This window comes from Manihot esculenta, chromosome 9 (genome assembly GCF_001659605.2).
Source record: "Manihot esculenta cultivar AM560-2 chromosome 9, M.esculenta_v8, whole genome shotgun sequence".
NCBI lineage: Eukaryota > Viridiplantae > Streptophyta > Magnoliopsida > Malpighiales > Euphorbiaceae > Manihot > Manihot esculenta.
In genome coordinates this window covers 32,054,548-32,072,818 of record NC_035169.2, presented here as the reverse complement: position 1 = coordinate 32,072,818, position 18,271 = coordinate 32,054,548, and positions in this window count along the sequence as shown.

The following is an 18,271-nucleotide window of genomic DNA, read 5'->3' as shown; positions in this document are numbered from 1 at the left end:
ATTGAAATAATTAGTGAATTAAGACATTACGACATATTGTTATCACATAGCGAAAATAATACTCTATCATATATTTATTATAAATGAAAAAAAAAAAGAGAATAAATATTTCATTGTAAGGATGAAGGGATAACTCACATGTCGAGTGAGAATAGAGGTTATTTGAGTAGGAAATTGATGAATACTAATAAAACAGATGGGACTTCAATTTAAATATGAAAAGAATTTTATAGAGAAATTCATTCTCTAACAAAAGAGATTATTTAGCGTTAACAAAAATTAGATAAAATAACCACCAACTTCTAATGGCATTTTTAGATTTGTATCTATGTATTCGTATGCTAATTTATGTTCTGTGTCAAATGGAACTAATGGTTCTAATTTGTGGAAGAAATGAGTCTAAATTAGATTGTATGAATCAACTTAATGCAAACTCGAGAACTTTTAGGCTCTTCTACTAATAGTTTAGATAGAGAAATTTTCTAACAAAACATTTTTACCTTATTTATCTTATCCAAAGAATTTGGTTTTGCTTTTGTAAAGGATAATGGTGGCTTCCCTCTTTATTATGATTGTACAATTTTGGTGGGTGGTTAGCCAAAACTACTAGTTGCATTAGAGGAAGGCAATCTGGCGAAGTATTCCTATTCTATTCTTTCATTGTAGGAGTTCTAAAAAACTTGTGGTATAGGATATAGCAGAGGTGAGTTGATCCTCCATGACTATAAGAAATTGTGATAACATGACCATAATGCTTCTCTTTTATAGCCATGGATGATGGAGGCGAGAGTTTCAGTTATAAGCTTTTATCTGTTTTACAGAGCCAACTTTTCTTGTACTAGTAGTGGTCGGCGATCGAATTACGTTGACGTGTATTTCTCCTGGGCCTATTAGATAACCAATTTGTTCAGCTTAACTTTTAATACAAATCACAGTTGCATGTTAAAACAGAAACTTGAGCCAAACTCATTGAAATTCAATTAGGGCTAAGATCATTCAATAATTAACTATTTTTTACATATATATTTTAAAATGGTTCAAATCCGATTGGATTGTTTGACTAAATTGTTGATTTTAATCGCTTGATTAATTGATATTTTACCTAATAAATACAACTGAAATGATCAGTTTGACCAAATTATTGATTAAATTAAGTCTTTTATCACATCCATATATTTTGGTATATAATATTAAAATTATTTTCAGTTAAATTATAATATATTAATATAAATAAGTAACGAGTACTAACATGTGATAATTTTAAAAGAAAAATAAAATTTATTCATGTCGTAAATCTATGACTTTAAATAATTAATGCCAATAATATATTCCATCCGTGTATAATGCTTGCACATCTATGCTTCCATCCCTATTTTTTTATTTATTAATTTTTTTAATATATACTAATTTAATATGCGTTGAGAAATAAAATTTTTTAATAATAAAAATAAATAAAAAAATATATAAAAAAAATTTAAATAATCTAAGCATCCATTAGATTAAGTATGTCAAGATATGCTTAATTGAAACTTAGAAATCATGTATGCTTAAATTTTTTATTTTGGTGTAAATTGATCTGATGTAACAAATATAGAAACATGATTAAATAGAGTAACTTAATAACTCAAATTTAACATGTTTAGTCTAATAGATGTACATGAAAGAGAGTATTTTGCGTGATCTATACACGTGTAATAAGTAGATTGTATATTATCTTAAAAAGATTTTCTAATAAATACATTAACACAGAGTCTAGAATCAATATAGAGAGCTTATATTAATTGTAAAAACTAGGTGAGAAGAGTATTTAACACCTTTATTTTATTGTATTTAAACAATTGAGATATTAAGAATGATAGTAGAATTCTGTTAAGAATAAGTTACATAATTAATTATTTTGTTTATCGATAAAATTTTAACTGGTTATGAAAAATTTACATCAACACAATAGTGTTTTTAATAATTTGTTAATTGAAAATTCTCATTTAGGTCAAATCTATATGTTTAATGATCAGATACTATGGTCAACAGGATTATTTGATTGCCATCAAGATGAGAGAAATGGTAAATCTCCCTGTCTGAGCATCAACAAGATCATGTCTTTTCTATTTTTTTTAGTAGCCATTGTTACAACCTTACAACATTTCTCCCTTGTGTAGCTTTCGAGCAAAGAACAGAAGCAAAACCAGATGGGTTTATAATTATATTTGCTTTGCAACATGAAGGATGAAGCCAAAAAATAAAATAAATAAAAAAAAGAAAGAAAAAAAGGAAGAGGGAAAACGTGGAGAGAGAAACAATAATAAGAGAGAAAACTGACAAGGAAATGGAAAGGAAGAGTAATTTAATCAATAGAAAGTTTTCTCTCTTATTGAACTAATGGAATCAATGTAAATTGCTTAAATCATTTAAAGTGGATGGAAGACTTTTAATTTTAATGGAATTACAATGGAAAGAAGTCCAATTACCCACTTAGAATTTTTTTTATCAAAGTTTAAATATGTTTAATTCAATCTTTTTTATCAAACCTCCTCAACTTTACTTTTAATATCAAATAAATTCTAATTTAATATAATATTATTTTTTTAATTTAAAATATAAAAAAATGATATTCACTTAACATAAAAATAATAAATTTTTAAAATTACAAAATGAAATTTTATTATTATTACAAATGATATTTTATTAGATCATAATCTATTTGGCCTTAAACATAAAATTTAGGAATTTATTTAATAAAAAAATTAAATTAAACTTATTTAAACTTTGATTAAAAGTTAAATGGCTAATTTTAAATTTTTTCTAATTAAAATTTATGATTAAATTATTTGATTTTTGGAACAAATAGACTAAATAGTGGTTTGTAATAAAATTTAGAGATAAAAGAGAAGAAAAAAAGAGCAAAAGTAGATCATCCGAGGCCCACTAGAGTACAAGAGAAGATGGGTGGGCTCATCAGATTTAGATCCTTCTTCATTTCTCCCCTTTTGAGCCCCTTCGACGACCAATGCACGTCATCTCACTTTTGTGCCAAACAAGTCTTTTTAAAAGATAAAGAGACTTCACCGAATAAAATCTTTACATGCATCCCATACCAACAATAAGAAAAAATGAAAATCACATCATTCCCAATTATATAATTTAAATTGTTAGTTATTGTAAATTATATCAAATATATTTTTTAATAAAATTTAATGGCAATAAGATAGTAGCATCAGAGGAGCAACTCAATGACTTGTTAAACACCTTGATAAAACCTTGACAAAATCCTTAGTAATATATAAATTCTGTATAAGTGGTTGATGAACACTGGATTTTTTACACTCTAAGATGAGGTCAAGTCATGAAAAAGGACGGCCAACGTCACACGATCCAATCCACCTAAACCTGTGATATGAAGTGAATTAGACTGACCACACACAAAAGCCTATTCAAAGAAAGTTTAGTCGGTGACATGACAGAAGGTAAGGGAAGTAAGCTCGATCACCTCGCAGCCGTGTCAACACGCACGCTGTCAGAAATTAAATGGTTACATGGTATAGAGGGGTGCTCTAATTCGTCTGTAAGTACGAGTCTGAGTGACAGAAACATGTGATACTATATAAAAAAATGTAATTATACGTCGCAGAAAAAGAGATAAAAATGAAAGGAAAATGATTTTTTTTAATTAAATTTACACACTAATTATAAATTCTGTTTTCTCGAGAAAAATATAATAATTAGTATATAAGATACATTATTGAATATTTTAATTCAAGATTTATGTCATATTATTCATATTTATTTTTTTAATTAAAAATAAACACATTTAAAGTTAAAATTAAATTGTTATCAAAATCATGATTATTTTGAGGGGAAAAAATTGCTATGGAATGATGCTTTGCTCACTTGATTGGATAAGGCACATGATCTGCTCTGCTCAGCTCAGCTGATCAGCATCCTCAAGTCACGTTTAAAAGCGAAAAAGAGAAGCCTTCTCAGCTTCCATCTCATGTCCCCATCTTCTACTCAACACGCTTACATAGGCAGTGTCAAAATTACCAACTCATCATCAATGGACGAAATTGCAGTCATTCTCAAAAGATTTGGGGATGAGCAGAGCACGCTACTGGACCAGTTCGAACGACTCACCTTTGAGGTGCAGCTCAACCAAGCCATACTCGGGCGGAGTCTGTCGGAGCCCAGTGTAGGGCGGTCTCGGTTCCAGGTACCTTTAAATGGGGAGGATCCTCCTGCATTGGTGACGCAGGTGAGACAAGGGCGGCGGCGGCGTCGAGGATCTGGTTTCAACAAGGTGTTGATGAAGTTGCTGAAACCCATTTTTCGCAGGAAGGATGGTGCTAAAAAGGAGGTTTTGGATCCCAAAAACCCCAAATCCTGGAAGGCTTTTAGTAGATCATTGAGGGTTTGAACATTTTATAATTGTCATTGTATTGTAAGCATACAAGAGCGTCTCTTCTTCTTCCTCTTCCTAAAGAGATTTTTTAGTTTTAGTTTTACAGCTTGAATTTGAGAGCGGAGATGACTCCAATGTCAAATAGCTAAAACTCATTGCTCTCTAAGCATTAGTATATCAATGCTCATGAATATGAGAATTATAGATGATGCTGAGTGCTATTATTTCAAAACTTTAACTTAAAGTTTCCGATAAATCGAAAAAAAAAAAAATCAACCAAATGCTAAATATAACTTAAATTTTTTTAGTTAATTTAACCAAAACTAAATAAGGTCAATATGGAGTGATAAAGTGAGAGATGGAGAATCCAATTTAAGAGAAATTCTTAGCTAAATCAGATAGTGTAAAATAAGCATGGAATCCATGTAAAATTCATACATTTATGGATCACCTAGTGGTAAATTTTCACATAAATTAAAAATAAATAATACAATTACCACAATACATTTTATTTTATCTAATATGCCTAAAATGGAGAGGAGTCGTGGTTAATCAATTTGTAAGAAAGAAATTATGGGGCGGTTGACATGTCATTTCAATGGTAATTTTCAATAAATTTTAAAAAAATAATACAATAAATAATATAATTACCATAATAAATTTTATTTTCTCCTTATGATTGAAATTGAGTTGAATTGTAATTGATTAATTCGAAAGAAAGAAAATGTAAGGTGATTGGCACTTCGACACACAAATCAGTAAATTGACAAAATGAACGAATATAATAAATTATTTAAAATTTAAGAATGGTCATATTAGAATGTGTATCTTAAAGTCTAAGTCTGTGTTCATTAATTTTTATATTATAAATTTTTTAAAAATTTGACTGGTATCGGCTAGTAAATAAGAAATATCATGATTATAAATGTAATGGATTCGTCGAATTATATCTGGTAACAATAATTTTTAATGAAGTCTCATTATATTAAAAAAGGTATATTTTAGTGAGAAATGAGTGTTAAATTGTGTATCTTGGTGAGAAATCGAATATTGCAGTATTCAATTTTTTTTTTTTATGGGTGGAGTCTATCAAACTCTTGCTATATAGGTGGATGATCGGTTATGATTTATTTTAAGCAATTCATAGATTGTATCAATTTTTAATATATATTTTACTAATATTGCTACAATACTAAATTATTTATAAAAAAATTTATAAATTTTATTTTTAGTATATATATAAATAGAGATATATTAAAAAAACTAGTAAATAAAAAAAAAGTTTCTGAAAAGGATAAATGAAAGTAAGCTTATATAGAGGAAGTAGCATCACTATCCTTTTATGACATCTTAAAATAATCCAAATTTCTATTCTTAGAAATGATTTTTTTTAAATAAATTATTTTTCATTATTAATATATTAAAATTAACACATATATCTATTAATTTTTAAAATTAATAATTTAATCCTTACATTTTGATTCTATCAAATTAAAAATCTATATATTTTACTAAAAAAGAATTTAATAAAATATTAATAAGGGGCAATTGTTACCCTTATAATTTTTAACCTCTTATTAACGTGGTTTGTATGGTAATAAGAGATAGTGTAACTTTTAGCCTTCCTTATTTGGTTCATTATTTTTTAGAAAGTTATTTCTCACTAAGTAAATTAATTAGACAGCGCTAACTAGGGGTGATTATTCGGTCGATTCGGTTTAAAATCAAACTGAATCGAATAAATCAAAAACCAAAATTTGAGTATTTATAAAAACCAAACCGAATTGATTTTGGTCAGAAATCGAATCAAACTGAATCGGTCTGATTCAATTCGATTCAGTTCAATTTGATCGGTTTCAATTTTTAATAAATTTTTTATTTTTTACACTTTATTTTTACTATTTTAAAATTTAATTAAAATATTTTAATCTTAATATAATTTAATTTCTCTATATTATTGAAAAAAATATATTATAATCTCTAATCGGTTCGGTTCGATTTTTTTCTGATCAAAACCGAATTGAATAGAAATTTTTGAAATTAAAAATTAAATCGAACCGAAATGAATAAAAAATCAAACTGAATTTTTAAATTAATTCGATTCGATCAATTTTTTCAGTTTGAACCAAATACTACTCACCTGAACTAAGTAAAAACCCTTAACTATTCAATAAATTAAGAATAAATTCTAACTAAATAAAAATAATTTTTACACTTATTAAAAATTTAAAATTTTTTAACTGAATTACTCCAATCAAATAAATTTGTATGTTATTATAATCTAGCTATGTTAAATTATGGATAACTTAGCCAGGAAAATTCAATTTTTTGAAAATTATGAAATATTAACTTGTTTGATTGGTATGATTTTATAACTTCCCAGAAAATTATTTTGTGCTACTTCTCCTTTACAAGCGAAGTAAACTTCCCTCCCCAACCCAAGTAACTTTAATTTACTTTTTTTTTTATTTTTTATTTTATGTTTTTTATTTTTTTATAATTAAATATTTTGGTAAAAATTAGTAAAAAAATTAAAGGTTATGTTTATTAATAAATAATGATGTATTGAGAAATTTCATGATATAATTTTATTTAAGTTATATATTCATGTAAATAAAGAAAGAAATGAATTAAATTAAACATAAATATTTTTTATATTTTATATTTTTATTATTTAGCCTTAACGGTACTTACTAATGGAGGCTACATGGTTGTTAAGGCAACTTGTTGATTTCATACAAAGCATGAGTCTTTGTAGTAAAGGACTCTTGGAAATTTAGTGTCGTGAAAAGGATATCATGAATTGGTCGTTGATAACCTTTGAGATAAGAGAGTTCAGCACTTCCAAATACTCCAGTTGAATGGGGTTCCTCTTCGATATCCACTGCTGAGAAACGGTTGAATAGTTTCTCCCAGCAGTCTCGCATGGAGACCTCATTGAGCAATTTGCATGGATCGTACACGTATTGGAGTGTTGAATCAAATAGCAGTAGCTTTTGGGCAGTCGAAGAATAAATGTCGACTACAATGGAGAGAATATGCTTCAAGTCTTCCTCTCTCATGTTAGTTTTAAGCAGAGACAAATTCCACAAATTGGAGGAATCTAATTCATTGGGATATCCAAACTATGAAGATCATGATCGTCCCAAAATTGTGGTATAGCTATCCCACTTCTCCAACTTCCATAGCATAGAATGCCCACTCCGAATTTGACATCTAACTCCGTTATCTATAACTTTTTCGCCTCAAAGAATGCTTCTCCATCTCCAAGAGACTCACTTTCCTCTTAAAAAAAAAAAAAACATTTGCCTCTAAGCAATCTAAAGAGTAATTTTAATGTGACATCAGATTATTTTATGCTCATGTCTCATTCTATGCTTTTCACGTTAAACATTATTCATCAATATTATCTTCAAAACATGCCTGTAATTTAAACATTTTACTTTATTTTATCTTAAACTTTTCTCCTTCGCAAGAAAAATATCAAGAAATAAAAATACATCAAAATATTTAAAGAATACAATTGCAGCGAATAAAAGTATAAGTTAGTATTAGTCACAAGTCGGTATTATAATATCCGGTTGAATCCTAAAGCTTCAATTGCTATTTTGATTTATCCTACATAGTCATTTTTATATATTCTTTAACGTCAAAATAAAAAATTTGAAAAAATTATTAGTTAGTTTTTATAATTTAATAAATAATTATTATATTTGTTTATTTTTAAAAATAAATTAAATAGTTTCTGTCATTTTAAATTGTTAATTATTTATTATTTCTTGTTAATTATATGGATTAAATAATTTTTATTTTAAATTACCTAAGCCAAATAGTTAATATTTTGAAATTAAAGGATTAAATAATTATGCTTTTAAAATTGTAAGATTTAAAATTATTATATTATGAAATTATGATACTAAACACAAATAGGGGTATTTTAATTATTTTATACATTTTTAAAAGCTGAAATAAAATAAAAAATTAATAATTAATTTTTCAAAAAGAACACTTTTCAACCCATCTTTAAAAATAAATATTTTAAATGCACAATCTAAAAGAACCACAATTTTTAGTAGAAATTAAATTGGTCACACATTTATCACATTTATCAACAAGCCACTGAAATTAACTTTGTCTAAATATTATTTTATTAATAATGATTAGTTCAAACTTTTCATTAATTCATTAAAAAAAAAGTATAAAGCAAAAATTTATTTAACACTTAAAAATTTTAAGAGAGGCGTTTTTGACGGAAGAGAATGATTCCATTTACTAGAGTACTAGAGAGAGAACGAGAGAGTATGATGGTGTTATCTCGCTGGATGCTGCTGTGGAGGATATGGAGGAAGGTGAAACTGGGGATTTTGGTGTGTTACCATCGTTTCGAGACATGTTAGTCAATAGTAGTGTGGGAAAGGAGTCGATGGTCCCTGATAGTGTGAAGGTGCATGACAGTGTTGAGGGAGATGATGCCCTATCTAAGCTGAGGAGGAAGAAGATGATCGTTGTCCTATTATTCGTTTAACTAAGGAGGAGAGAAGGAGGCTCAACAAGCCTTGGAACCGTGCCCTAATGATCAAATTAAAGGTAGAACGATAGGGTATACTTATTTAGTGAAGAGAATTAAGGAAATGTGGAAACCTCTGTCCTCTATTGAAGTCATTTCGATTGAGAATGATTATTATCTTGTTAAGAGAATTGATGGGTAGAACGACAGGGTATAAGTTAGTGAAGAGAATTAAGGAAATGTGGAAACCTGTGTCCTCCATTGAAGTCATTCCGATTGAGAATGATTATTATCTTATTAAGTTTAATAGTGCATATGATTATGATCATGTTCTTGAAGAGGGTTCGTGGATTATTGCGGATTATTACCTTATGGTCCGAAGATGGTGTCCTAATTTTGACCCCTTTGAAGCCACCATTGATACTCTTACGGTGTGAATTCGTTTCCCTTGTTTACTAATCAAGTATTATGTTAATAGTTTTCTTATAAAGATTGGAGCTAAAGTGGGTAAACCTTTTAAAGTTGATACTAAGACTAGTCTTGTTACTAGGGGCCGTTTTGCGAGAATGTGTGTGGAAGTTGATCTTTTGAAGCCACTCCTTTCAAAATTTAAGCTGCAAAAGAGAGTTAGACGGATTGAGTGCGAAGACCTTTATATGATTTGTTTTAAATGTGGGACATCTGGTCATATTTTTTATCACTGTCCGGTGAGAAATCAAGCCAATGATAATGCTCAAGAAGTTAGGGTGGGTCAGCCTGCAGAGGAGGCAAGGATTAAGAAGGAAAGTGCTTCGAGATTTGAGGATATCAACCGATAAATATTGGAGGATTATGAAGGGTGGATGATTGCTCATAAGGAGAAAAGAAGAAACCCACATGGACAGGGAAGGCAATCGAATCGGAAGGATTATTCTAATAAAGCAGACAAATGGGGATAATGCTAATTTGGCAACATGAGGGAATGAGATTCATTCTTTAAATAATTTGCATGAGGAAGATATAACATTAAGGTGAGTGAGACAAATCTTACTCCTAGAATAAAGAGTGCTACTTCTATGAGGAATATACCTTCTTCTTCGAATACTGCAGTTAATTTGGAGAGGTGTAGAGATTTGCCTAATGGGCCGAGACAAGCTGCAGCAGAAAATGAGCATGTAGTGGTTAGTGGTCATAAGGGGCCAGATGAGGTTAATAAATGGGTTAGGGTTGGCATTGTTAATTTTGATAATCTTGACCAAAGATTAGCTGATCATAATAACCCGCAATTTCCTCATCCTACTACTCCAGATAATAACTTAATGGGAGGAGATAATACCGATGTTGTTATGCTTGTGGCTCGAACATTTATAGATGCTTCTAATGGCACTATGAATGGTGATGGTAAGGAGGGCGTTGATCCTCCACGTGATTCTATGAGAAGTTGACATTGCTTAGTTCGTCTATTTATGGAACTAAGTCGATTTCTAGTGGTTGGTCAGTTTTTTCTTTTTTTTATAATTATTTTATGATAATTTTGTCTTGGAATTGTCAAGGTGTTTTGTCATTTAATTTTCGGAGGGTACTTAAAGAATATAGGAAACGTTATAAACTTGATATGTTAGCCTTAATGGAAACTCATGTTTCTGGGTCCCAAGCTGACAATATTTGTCAGAAGCTCAAATTTGATCATTGGATTAGGATCGAGACTTTTGATTTTAGTGGTGGTAATTGGATTTGTTGGAATGATAATGGCTTTGTCATGGATATTTTGGCAACCCATCCACAAATTGTTACTTGTAAAGTTACTTCTTTCGAGGGGATACCTTGGATTATAAGTTTTGTGTATGGAAGTCCCAATAATGCTCTAAGGTGTTATTTATGGAAGGATTTAAAGATTATTGATATGGATGCTAGAGAGGAGTGGGTTGTTTTAGGAGATTTTAATGTGGTAATCTCGGAGGAAGAGCAAGCTGGTTATCGGTCTTTTAATGCTACTGGATCAAGGGACTTTCAGAATTGGTTTTTCGATTCAACTTTAATTGATATTGGATTTGAAGGCATTCCTTTTACTTGGAGCCGTGGTAATGAAGCAAGCGACTATAAAATGGCTCGGTTAGATAGAGGGATTTGTTCCTCTAATTGGAGGATGAGGTTTTCTGATACTAGAATCATCCATCCTCCAAAATTTCACTTGGATTATTGTCCTTTAGTGCTTGAAGTGACTAAGCAAATGTCTGTGAGAAGTGATTTTTTCCGTTGTCAAGCGACATGGTTTGCTCATCCCAGGTTTTTGACTTCGATTTGGAGTTTGTGGAGTCAGTCTAATGGGTTATGGCAGAACCTTGATCTTTTACAAAAAGGATTTAAAAAGTGGAATAAAGAGGACTTTTGGTAATACTTTTAAGCAAAAGAACAGGCTCCTTAGACATATTAGCGGTGTGCAACGTATTCTTTCTACTGGGAGTAGGGCCCCTAATTTTGTAAGGAAAAATCTTAAAGTTATTTTACAGCAGGAAGAATTATTTTAGTTCCAATGCTCTAAGGAAGATTGGATTGTTTCTGGGGAGAGAAATATTAAGTATTACCATTTAGCCGCTAAAGTAAAGGGAAAGAAAAAGACAATAATGGCACTATAAGATTTGGAGCATCGTTGGGTTACTGATCATGCTCTTCTCCAGGACTTAGTTTTGAAGTACTATAAAGGGCTCTTTTTTGTGGAGGTTGAACCCTCATTTTCTGTATTGGATAGTGTTTCTTGTTTAAGAGTGCCTGAGGATATGAGGGCTGATTTGGAGAAACCATTTGCTAATGAAGAGGTTGCCAAAGCTTTGTTTCAGATGGCTCCGCATAAAGCAACTGGTGAAGATGGTTGTACTGTTGATTTTTTCCAGCGTACTTGGAGTGTGTTGGGCTAGGATGTATCTGATTTTGTAGAGGGGTCTTTCATGGTAATCCTTTGCCGATGTGGCTGAATTCAACATTGATTACACTCATTCCTAAGGTGGAGTATCTGACTTTTATTGCTAAGTTTTGACGCATAAGTTTATGCAACATATTATATAAGCTTATAACAAAGACCATGGTTAATATGTTGAAAGATGTTATACCGAAGTTGGTTGGTCAGGAACAATGTAGTTTTGTTCCTGGTCGACAAATTATTGATAATATTGTTATCTACTAAGAGGTTATTCATATCATGAATAAAACAAGAGGGCGCAGAGGATTTATGGCTTTGAAGATCGATTTAGAGAAGGCATACAATATGTTACATTGGGATTTCATTGAATAGGTATTAGTTAAGTCGGGTTTTTTTGGATTTATGGATTTCAAATATTATGAAGTGTATCAATTCAACTTCTATGAGAATTTTGTGAAATGGACAGAAACTTGAGAGCTTTAGTCCAACCCATGGAGTAAGATAAGGGGATGCTTTGTCCCCTTATTCATTTTATGTATTGAGCAATTGAGCAATATGACATGGGCTTCGGTGAATGACGGGAAGTGGAATCCTGTGTTGTTGTCGAGAAGAGGTCTCTTTGTGTCTTACCTTATATTCGCATATGACATGGTATTATTTGCGAAAGTCTCAATTGAGCAGTTGAGTATTATTATGTAGATTCTTAATTGTTTCTCTCTTGCATCTGGGCAACGTATCAACTTCTCAAAGTCTTCTTTGTATGTGTCTCCTAATGTTGATACTAGCCTGACAAATTCGTTGGTGTCAATGTCAAGATGGTAAAAGTGGATAATTTGGGGAGATATCTGGGGTCCCTTCGATTCATGCAAGAACTACTCATAACTCGTATAAAGAGGTTTTGGCTAAGATGAGAATTCAGCTGCAGGGATGGAGAGCTTCTGCATTGTCAAAGGCGGGTAGGATAACTTTGATAAGGTCAGTATTAAACACTATCCTTATTTTCTTATGCAAATAGTTGTTCTACCTGTTTTGGATTATAAAGAAATGGAGAAAATCTGTCGTGATTTTTTATGGCATGGCCGGTCGGAGGCAAGAAAGATTCACTTAATCAATTGGGACATAGTTATAAAGTCTAAGAAGTTAGGTGGTCTGGGTATTCGTTGCATGCGGCCATGGTTGGGAAGTTGGCTTGATGGGCTATGATGGATCATGATTCCTTTTGGGCGAAATGCTTGTTCAACAAGTACTCGGGGGTCGAGTTCGCTGGGATGTTACAATGAAGAATGGAGCATCGATGATCTAGAAAGCTTTATGCAATGGTTTGGAGTTGTTACGAAAGGCGGTGTGTAACAATATAGTCTCAAGGGTTTTTATTTTATTTTGGATAGATAATTTGTATTAGGCCATTAATCAATCATATTACAGTGCATGTCTCTGTCCCAAATTAATATTACAGTGAATGTTAAAAGCTTTTGGATTAATAGAGAAGGAAGGAATTGGATGGAACTACATTGTTTTCTCCCGAATTACGTGCTCAAATTTTTACAGTCAGTGGTTCTTTCGAACAGTGTTTCAGATTGGGATAGCATGGTTTGAAGCAAGACACCTTCAGATATTTATTCGGTGAAATCGGGTTATGAGGTTATAACTAATCAAACAGAGATTCCAACCAACTAATATGGAAGCTCATATGGAAGGTTAGAGAAACTGAACGTATGAGGGTTTTTCTGTGGGAAGTTGCTCATGGCAAAATTATGAGTAATGTTGAGAGGAAAATGAGAACTTTCACAAATATTGATACATGTGGGCTTTGTCTCTCGTCAGCAGAAATGATCTTCCATGCTTTAAGAGACTGCTCTTTTACAAAACAAGTCTGGGATAAATTTGAAGCGAGTCAGTTAAATGAGGATTTTTATAGGGTTGATAACATGATCAATTGCTTGACCTCAATTTTGCAGATTCTCGATGGCCAATTCAATGGAGTGGCATGGAACATCTTATTCACAATTTGTGTTTGGTGAATATGGAAGCATCGAAGTTCTCGAGTTTTTAATCATGGTAAAATTATTCCTATGCTTACTGCTGATTTTATTTTGAAAGAAACTAAAGAATTACAAAGTGTATGGAATAAGAAAGCAGGAATTAATAGTAATTCTTTCAAACACTTAACGTTGATTAGTTGACAACCTAAACCGGCTGGCTGGTTAATAATTAACATGAATGGGAGTGTCAGGGGAGGAGTTGCGGGTTGAACAAGTATTGTCCGTGATCATATAGGTCATTAGATGGATGGTTTTAATTTCGCTTTGGGGTCTATGGTCCTTTGGAAGCTGAACTGCGGGGTATCTTAACTATTTTGAGAATAGCTTGGGATAGAGATTGAAGGAAGGTGCTCATCCAAACAGATTGTTTGGTTGCAATGGACATTATTTTCGGCCGAGGACAAGATGCATTTTGTGTTGTAAACTTAGTGAAGAATATAACAGAGATACTAAAGAGAGAGTGGGACATTAAAGTGGTGAAAGTTTTTCGAGAAGCAAACAGAATAGCTAATTGCTTTGCTGCCAAGTTTTCTGCCATTGACTACGGCATTATTTGGTTAAATACACCAGACAGTGACGTGAAATGGCTGTTGGATGCAGATGTGTTAGGGGTTTATTGGCCTCGTTTGACACTGTGATGGATTTCTTCCTCCTTTCAAAAAAAAAATTAGTATAAAATTTTACTAACTTGTTTCAAGCTATACATAGGTCATCAAGTTTTTCTCAATATCTAGCCTAATCTGATAAGTTGAATAACTAATACATCAAATTCAATTTTAGTATAATCATAGTTAATAGATTAATTAAAAGAAAAAATAATAAGTATCTTTTTACATTTTAATAATTTTAATAAAATCTTTATATATAAATTTATTAATATATTTTATTTTTAAATTAATATTAAATAATAAAAAATTATTTTATTAAAATTTTTTTTATAAATATAAATTATTTTTTCGAAACAAACTGAGTGGTAATTATACAGATTTACTGTGCACTTTTAACTTTGATATATAGTTAAACTAAGTAATTCAACAGTTAAATTTCAATACCACATTCTGAAGTGTACATATTTATATAATAAAAGGTAATAAAAGCTTTGGCAGAAAGCAAAAAATAAGAAAAAGAATTAATGAATCCAATGATTAGGAAGCAACTATGAGAGAAAAGCTAAAGCAAGGCATCAAACTATCAATTAAGTGGCCCTGCTGCTGGGATTGCTAGTATACCACTTGCTCTTTTTTAATATCTATCTTAACTAATTGTTTTTCTTCTTTTTTTTTTTGAATCAAATAATTGTTTTTCTTCTTATAGTCCCAAATTCCAACTAATTTCATATTAATCAAATACATAATGAATAATAAAATTATAATAAATAATCGTGTAATTGAAATTAACTTAAAATAAAAGAAAGAGAGGAAAAAAGAAGTGAGAGAAATAAAAGACAAAAAAAAGCCTTTTCAACTTCAGCTTTTTCTTCCGTTCATTGATCTTGGTTTTGCCTTTATGCGTTTTGTTGTTTCTCTTTCAGAGATCGTTTTGGATTTAAAATTACATCTTTTTTACTGTGTTATTTGAGTTTTTGTATTTTTTTGGTTTGGATGGTTTGAGGTTCTTGATTTTCTTCCTTTTTCTTTGATGGCTAGCATTCGCTTCACAAGTGTTGTGTTACTGTGATTAGTCGCTTGGTGGTTGAAGGTTATTTTTAGAGAGAGTTCTAGTTATTCGCTCGATATAAGTTTTATTGTATGCGCGTGATTTCAATGCCTTCGGAATTTCTACAGTCAAACAAAGGTAAGTTTGGCTTCCCCTAGACTGCAAAGTTCATTGGTGAGTAATCCCATCGCGCTGTTGAGTTGTGTTTTCTTATTAATCTTGACTGGTGCTTTCTTCACTTAGTGTTGGTGGTCGGTCTTCTCCTTTGATTATTGTCTCTTAGAGGCGTTCGCTTTTTGGATCATCATCTAGTTTTCTAATTCGAGATTGGTACTAATGGTCATATAAGATGGAGTGAGATGCTAAGGTAGGTGGTACTGGTGGTTTTATCGATGGTTCAAAATTGGTGCCGATGGTCTGATACGATGGGATGCTAAGACAAATGGCACTAATGATTTTACCGATGATTTTTTACTTCTAATTTCTAGTTTGAATCTATTGGATTATATTCTACTAAGTTGTTAGATTTAAGTTTAATTGATGGGCTGGATTGATGTTCTTTTAATATAAATTTTGTATATTAGAATTATGAAATATAATTTTAACCATTGCAGTTAAAAGCAAAAAGGAGTATTTTTATAAAATTAACTTTTCAGTCTTATATTTTAAAATATAATTAAAACATCAAATATCTTATAAAATTAAACCTTTTAATTTAAAATATTTAATTCTTATAATTTTAATAATTTATATTATATTATTTTTTAATTTCAACTATATATTTTTTATGGTTTCTACTTCCACTTTGGTTTCCTTAACTTCAATACTTATCCTCTGAACTAACATCTATATTGTTGCTTCTTGCTTTAACTATAATTTATATCAATCTATTATGTATATTTTATCATGGTAGTTGATATAAGTTTACTATTTAAACAAGTAAACTACCTCTAGAAAGATAATTTATATCGCTAATAAAATAATAACACATTATTTGGGGTGAGCAGTATTCGGTTTAAATTGAAAAAATCGATCGAATCGAACTGATTTAAAAATTTAGTTTAGTTTTTTATACATTTCGGTTCAGTTCGATTTTTAATTTCAGAAATTTCAGTTATTTCGATTCGGTTCAATTTTGATCAGAAAAAAACTGAAAAAACCAAACCGAACCGATTAGTAATAATAATATATTTTTTCAATAATATAGAGAAATTAAATTATATTAAAATTAAAATATTTTAATTAAATTTTAAAATATTAAAAATAAAGTGTAAAAAAATAAAAAATTATTAAAATCAAAACCGACCAAACCGAACCGAATCGAACCGAATCAGACCGGTTTGGTTCGATTCGGTTCGATTTTCATAAACACTAAAATTTCGATTTTCAGTTTATTCGATTCGGTTCGATTTTAAACCAAACCAACCGAATGCTCACCCCTAAAACTACCTCTAGAAAGATAATTTATATAGCTAATAAAATAATAACACATTACATGACAAATATAGATAAGTGTTAGTACAGTATAGGAGTATTAATAAAAATATTAAAAGGGTTTACAATAATTTATATTTATATTTAAGATAAAATTAATTTTTTTAATTTATCATAATTATAATAAAATAATTAAATTAATTTTAAAAAGTTAATAATAATTATAATATAATTTTTAAAATTTTATATTATTAATAAAATATATAATTCTTTAATTTAAATTTTATATTAAAATTAGATATATTTTGTATTTATTTTATATAATATTAAATAAATATTTATTACAACTAAAATTTTCTATTATATAAATAATATATATTAAAATATTTTATTAATATTTATACTAATATTATAAATTATATATATATCATTTATATTTAAAAAATTTTATACTTTTTATATTTAAAAAAACTTTATTTTTCTATTAATAATATTTTAAATAAAATGAAATATTATATATTTTAAATTATAAAATTTATTTTTTTATTTTAAATTTTTATTAATATTTTTCTATATTATGAATAATAAAATTAATAAATAATGATATTATTATAATAAAAAAATGTATTTAAAAATTATTTTATTATTTAGATAAAAGTTTAAAAATTACATTATAATTTAGCATTAATTTATGTAAATTTAATTTAATTGTATCGTGATAAATTAAAAATATTTAATTTTATCATTTAAAATTTAAATTATTTAAAATAAATATTAATTATTATAAATATTTAAATATTAGATAATTTTTATTTAATAATTTTAAAATATATTATAATTTTTAATATAAATTTTAAAAAAATTATTTTTAAAAATAAATTAATTATTTAATGATATTTTATTTTTTTGAATTGATTTGAGTGAATAAAATTTAATATTAATATAAAAAATTGAAAATATCACAGACTCTATATATTAAAAAAAAAAAAAAAAACTTACGCGACTAGATCTTTTACCTAAATTATACTATACTAATTTTTTTCTAATTCCTAACTTTTACTTTACACCTCTAACCTCTTATCATATACGTGTTTGTTTTAAACCAAACATTCCCTACTCAGCGGTAACCCTTGTTTAAAGCCAAGAGCCCACTGTTTCGCCCTCCAACAATTATAATTATAATATATTAACAGCGCATCCAACACGCGTGCACGCACGTGCCAGGTCAGTTGTCAGACGTGACTGGTCATGTCATCAGGCGCGTGGGTTAGCGTTTCTCTTTCAGCGTGGTAGGTATCTACCGCACTTCCAGGTCATCCAACGTCATCATCTAATAATAT